Raw genomic sequence first — 6,828 nt, forward strand, 5'->3', positions numbered from 1 at the left:
AAGTTATATGGATGCCCTACAAAATTACATATTAAAATATTAAAATAATGCTCCAAATTTTTAAAAGTGATAATAAAGGAAAAGCCATTATTAAGCCAGAAAAAGAAAAAAAAACTGACCAAAGATAACAAAGAAAACTGAATGTCCCAATTTAGCTCTGAGCTTCCTGAAGCCAAAGCTAAAGTTGAAAGTCCATAAAATACAAATCCTTCATTATCCTATTAGTGGACAGGAAACCAATGCATTGAGAGCTCCCACTTCCTTTTAGACTTTGGTCCCATAATAAAACGTGCATTGAGTGAAGAGTGATTGCAGAAATCAGATTTAAACCAATGCGTGTCCTTCTGCTGCTTTGTGAACAGAGCTGTGTGAACAGAGCAAAAGCACCTTTTGTTTAAACATTATTTTTGGAAGGTGGGTGACACTGGGCATTATACTCTGAAGTGTATGCGGCCAGGGGCCAAGGCATCTCACACTCCTTACCTGTCTGCTAACTAAACTTGTGGTTCTGGGTAGCAACTTGCCCCGAAGCTTCCCCAGCTCATCTAGCTTCCACTGGATCTTGTTTTTCAGCTTCTTTGAGTTCTAATGAGGTGTATGTGTGTAGCTCTGTGGCAAAGGACATTAGTTTCAATTGCTGGTTACTGGTATCAGCAAAGTCAGAACTGTTGAGAGATATGTGATCCAGTTTATTCTGTGGATTCCAATTTGTCCCCATATGTTCCAGTTTGTCCTTATTATTTCCAACTCACTTGTAGTTTTTCTTCCTGACTGCTGGTCTTACTGACCTACAGAAACCTCATTCTCAACACCAGAGTCAGAGTAAACAGTCTTCCATAGACTTCTTCACCAGCTCCCATAAATGAATATGGTCTAATTTCTATAATGCATTCCTTAGGCTGTGTCATTTTTAGTTTTGTTTGCCTGATCAAACCCTACTTGATACTTAAAATGGTGACTGCAGTTGGGATACCTGAATGGGAGCGCATTTGGTTAGAGCATTGTCCGGATACACCAAGGTTTTGGGTTCCATCTCTGGTCAGGGCACATACAGGAATCAACCAATGAATTCATACATAAATTGAACAATAAATTTCTCTCTCAAATCAACAAATACAAATTAAAAAAAAATTAAAGGTAAAACCTGTGTCAATGTCTTTGAGATCATGTTGTATGCAAAAAAAAAAAAAAAAAAGTAGAATGTTCTTTGTGACTATGAGCCTGAAAGATGGTGAAAAAATTGTTATTGAATGCTGAAGAAAAATATATTTGTATTACATAATGGCAGAAATTTTGGCAATGATATTGTCTGCAGTAATGTGGAAAATAGAAAATATATTTCAGGAAGTAGCATTTGGCTAAAGAGATTTCTAGTCAGAAATTTGAAAATTCAAATTAATTTATTTTAGTCAAATATAAAATATGTGTCAGTAAGGAGAGATAAGCTAAAATAAAGTAGTATGTATGTTTGCAAACAGAACTTCAAATTTATCAAAAAACTAACCAGTCATTTAATTAGTTAACTGCCTGTGCTGTGAATCTAATACCACTAGGTTGTAAACTCAGTGAGAATCTCTACCCTTTTTACAACCCCAGTGCCCAGACCAGGGTCTGCAGTGTAGTAGTTTTTCAATACAAATTTCCTGAACCATTTCATGGTAATGATTTTCTTTCCATCATATAAATTAAAGAAAACAATAAAAAAGATTGAGAAACATGATCATAGGCTTTTTTTTTAAAGTTAGGACTTTATTTTTTGGAGTAGTTTTAGGTTCACAGCAAAAGGGCGGGGAAGGTAAAGAGAATTCCCAGATAATCTCTCCCATTATCAACATCCCTCACCACAGTGGTGCATTTGTTATCATGGATGATCCCATGCTGACATCAAAGTCACCCAAAGTTCATAAGTTTATATCATGACTCACTCTCGATGTTGTACATTCTATGGGCTTGGACCATGAATAATGATATACTATATCTATCATTATAGTTGCATGCAGTGTATTTTCACTGCCATAAAATGTCTATGCTTTACCTATTCATCCCTCTGCTTGCTGTACAACCCTTGGTCACCACTGATCTTTTTACAGTCTCTATGTTTTGCCTTATATCATATCATAAAGTAACTGAATAAAAGAAACCCATATTTATATAGCCCTAAACGAAAGCAATATATAAAAACTGTATATTGTATACCATATTTTCTCAATTTTGTGGAAGCACATCTATATTGCTGTGCACATATATTTGCACAGCATTTATAATAAATGCTTCTGTTCAGCATTTATATTAAAGGCTTCTGTTTAGAGAGTATTGTTCTATTTACTGAGTTTACAAAGCTCACATATTCATTAAGCAGGTATTTATATAGCTCTATTACACATCGGCAATCTTCTAGGTATGGGATGAGCTGGTAGGTACATGCTGTACTTTCAAATAGCCACATATTGGCCGAAACCGGTTTGGCTCGGTGGATAAAGCATCAGCCTGCGGACTCAAGGGTCCCAGGTTGGATTCCGGTCAAGGGCACATCCCCAGTGGGGAGTGTGCAGGAGGCAGCTGATCAAATAGCCACATATTGTAAATATAAAACATTATAAACATATAAGCATATATATTATAAGTTTATTGATTAATTACACTTATAAAAACACAATCATAATTTCAGAGAATGATAAATGCTACGGGTAAAATAAAAAATAGTAATGCAATAGTTGGGGGGTACTTTTGATTGAATTCTGTCTTCATTTCAAGGGTTGCCATACAAGTGATAAAAACTGAATTGTGTACTAATAAAACAACAGAAGTGTGTTCTCTAACAGTCCTGGATTCTAGTAGTTTGAAATGAAGATGTTCCAGGGCCAGGCTATCTCTGCTGGCTCTAGGGAAGGACTGTCCTTGTCTCTTCTGGCTTCTGGCAGTTGCTGGCCATCCCTGGCATGCTTTGGCTGCTAGATGCATCTAATGCATGGCTCTCCTTTTTTAACTTCATTCATATGTCTTCCCCATCATGGAGCTCTTCCCTCTCTGTTGTCTTGATCTAATACAGCTACAGTTATTGACATGCATAAAGCCCTTTTTTAGATGTCCCATCCGAATGGAGTGGGGCTGTGGAGAAAGGAAAAAGCAAGGACCTGAAGTCACACAGAAGTGGGACAGCCATTCCATCTCAGCTACTTCAAGTTCTGTGTAATATTTACCAGGTAACTGCCTCAGCCTTAGTTTTCTCATTCATTCAAAGACTTATGAGAATTATTTTACATTATATGTATCGTGTGTGTGTGTGTGTGTGTGTGTGTGTGTGTTTAAAATGACACTGTACATACAGCATACCATGAATGCCAATACAGGAGAAAACAGTGAAGGTAGCAGTTGGTGGAAACGCTCTCTGTGGCTTTGGATTCAGATAGTCCCACAGAAGAAAACAAGACCCTGTGCATTCAGCTAGTAACTGAACTTCTGTTTCCACAAATACCCAACTATCTACCTATAGGACTTCGCTCCTATATGTAAATTGTATGAATGGCTAGAACAGAGGGAACCCCTAAATAATGGCTTCCCTTCCCTCTTTCTTCTGCCCAGACTTGGAGCCCTGCTTGCCAGGCAGCTGATTATTTATGATCATAATCTCTCTGGTGTTAAATTCCAGACAAGCATTTTTAATACTTTAGTGTTTTTCTCTAGAATTATTCTAAAAGAGAAACTCATTTCCTCCCTCCTCCCATCACTTTCATCAAACTGAAAATACGTGATAAGCAAAGCCCAGGAGTATAGGATCAGAGTTAGGGGAACTTCCAAGCTGCTGGCTTCAAATGATAACTGTGTGATCTATGCCAGAGGCAGGAGATGGACAGTCAGATATCTCCTTGTTGTCCCCTGCAGTTCTGGGAGTCTCTGAAAAACTCAGACTTGGGTCTGTTGGGGAAGGGGAGAATTCCCTCTCCAACCATTTTTTGGTTCTTATGAAAGGATTAGCACTAAGATGTTTACATTGACTCAAGGCTAGATTAACAAGAGAAAAAACTGCTTAATACCTGTGCATGGGAAAAATCACAATCAGATCATGAAATGAAGCTCACAGAAATAATCAAAGCAGGCATCTTTTATACTTTGTAGACAAAAGAAGCAATAAATTTGAGAAAAGTTGACAGGGCAAAGAAAGTTAGTGCTCATTAGATAGGAATCTAAACCAGTGTTTGGCGGAGGTTGTAAATTAGCAAAGGCATGAAAACGCTTGTTTATGCTGGCTTGTTTGATGCTGGATATTTGTTTTTAACTCTTGTGATAAGGTTGTCTCCCAGCCCTCCAGGGCAAGCAGGGCACTTATCACATGATTTATTTCCTGCATTTAGAGAGATCAGAGAGCTCCTTTGGCTCATGCTGCTTCTCAAATTAATTAATCCACGTATTATTATAGGATATCTTGGGTGACCTGCCCTAGGTCCCAATGCATGCAACTGCTGCCACACCGACCTCACAGAAACAATAGCAGGCCTGCAGAAAGAGGGTTATTGTGCCCTGCAGCCCAGTCTCTGCGTTCTGTTCTTTGACATCTTTTCTAATAGTCTCTGCAGCTCCTCTCAGTGCTAGTAATGACTGTGGTATTTGGTTTTAGTAAGGTGTTCAATAGCAAAGTCATTCTCAAAATACCTGTTAAATGGACGACGTGATCTGATGCCGTCTTTCAGTCTGATTGGCTTCTAGACAATTAGAAAACTGTGAGCTGAACTTGGGATTTAGGCAGCATTCTATCATTCTTTTTTTTTTTTTTTTTTTAAAGTGTCATCTTATATCAGCGACTTCCTGCCAGGAGTACACAGAGGAAGGAAGGTGAGGACGCCAGAACAGTCAGATTCCTTTTTCGCACAGCCTGACCCTTTGCTGCCACCCCAGGGAGTTGGGACGCTGAGAAGCAGGAGGGCCCGGGAGCGCGTAACCTCGCAGCTGCTCAGGGTGCAGCCCCTGGCTGTGCTTCTCTGCTTCCTTCTGGATTAGGAGCAGAGTGAGCAAACATGCCAAGAACTGCAGTACACTCTGGGACACGGAGCCCGATTGGAGCAGAGGAAAGTCCAGGAACTTGGCGTTCTGCAGTGTCTTTAAGGTTAGACAAACAGAGTGCTGGACATGAGCTGGGGTTGGAGATAGAGAACCACCAAGGTCAAGGGAGCCTAACTCACCATAAAGCTCCGCGCATTGCTTTTGAAACTCAAAAACAAGTAGGCAGCATGCTAAACACTTAGACCCTCTACATGTACTTTGTAATTTATTAATAACTGCTGTTGGCCAGATAAGTATCAATAATTAAGCAACTGAGTGGAAGTTATGACCAGGAAGGCCAGCGTGTGTTTTCTTTGACTACAGGAAGCTCAAAGTCCATGGTCCAGAGATCCAGCTCAAAAGGCACTACAGAAAGTTATTCTTATCTGCTTACATGTGTGAAGTGCTGATTCTCAATTCTGTTGAAGAGTAAGTTTGAAAATGGAAGGGGACTAATTTGTTACCTGGAAAGAAGCAAGAGAAAGTTTGAGACACTCCATACAAACCTGGCCCACTACCCACATTAGCCAATTAGCCATTGGTTTGTTTTAACTCTTACTGAGCCATGGAAAGCAGCCCATGCCTCACCTTCCTGAGTCTAATCTGTTAAATAGGTAGAGTGGTGCCATTCTGGCCACAAAATCTGTATAATAGGACAGATGGCCTGGTTCCACCAGCATTTCAATTAAATTCATTTTCTTATATCACTAGAGGAATTACTTGATGCACAGTAAAACTTGGAACATAATTCATTAAAAATAACATTTAACAATATTTGAGAGAATGTGTAGAATACTATACCTCAACAAAGGACAATATAGTAAATTGATGTCAAAAACCTTTTTAAAAGAAAAATTATAGGAAAGTTAATGAACTCTCAGGGGCTCAGTAAACATTTAGATACTACTACCCAATGACCATGGACCAATTTGTCAGTGTTTAAAATAAAAACAGACAGGCTTAGGGACCATGATCCATTTCCTCTGCCTTTGAGACATAAAATTCATCATACATTCTTATTGAGTGCTAATCATTGAATAATCCTGAAATGGATGAATGTGTTAAATGCTACCTTCCCTTCCTTTTCAGCAAATCTAAAAACTTAGGTGTGACATGCTTAAATGGAAAAATAGGTTTATCTATAGAGATGAAGCTTAGATTTTAAAGCATTTGTGCATTTCCCCCCAACATTTTAGGGACTCATATTCATGTCAACAAATAATAAATTAGCTGAAGTTCAGTATTTCATTCCATCCATTGAAAACTGACCCTGTTGAGTATCTTGGGAGTCTGTTTGGATCCACTTTGTCACCTTTCACCCAAAACTATTTATGTCTTCCCTTTCATATCCAATATCACTATCATTGCTCTCTATCATGCTCCCTTCTTACTACCTTAATCTTCCAACTCCTATCCTGTACAAATGAAAGAGGGCACACTTGGGGATGTTGGGAGAAGTGGCAAATAGGACTAATAAGCATATATAGTATTTGTTTCATTAGGACATAGTAAAGTGGATGGCAGCTTTCAAAATAAAATAGAATTATATTTCATTGCACAAATGAACAAATAAATGAATGAGTAAATGCCTATATAGTCTACAAAATGAAATATTTTTAAGCCATTCAGCAATATAGTTTTAGAGACATTTTAAAAAGTAATAATTTCCCAAGTGATTATAGTGAGGACAGCAGTGCAAGATTGTCTGTCATTCCAGGTGACAGTGTTTGTGGGAAAACCAAAGCAGCAGCATCAAACAACAACTGGTTATGTGAACATCTACCGAATAAA

General features: G+C 38.5%; 1 long non-coding RNA gene across 1 annotated transcript; it reads right to left on the minus strand.

Moving 5' to 3' along the window:
• Positions 1 to 2,605: 2,605 nt before the first annotated feature.
• LOC311619078 lies at positions 2,606 to 5,161 on the minus strand. Its single transcript, XR_014794442.1, has 2 exons — positions 4,651 to 5,161; positions 2,606 to 3,108 (listed from the first exon to the last, which is right to left on the minus strand). It is a non-coding gene; the product is annotated as an uncharacterized lncRNA (long non-coding RNA).
• Positions 5,162 to 6,828: the final 1,667 nt, after the last annotated feature.

The sequence above is a fragment of the Pipistrellus hanaki genome, assembly GCF_964339955.1.
Source record: "Pipistrellus hanaki genome assembly, chromosome: 3".
Taxonomy (NCBI): domain Eukaryota; kingdom Metazoa; phylum Chordata; class Mammalia; order Chiroptera; family Vespertilionidae; genus Pipistrellus; species Pipistrellus hanaki.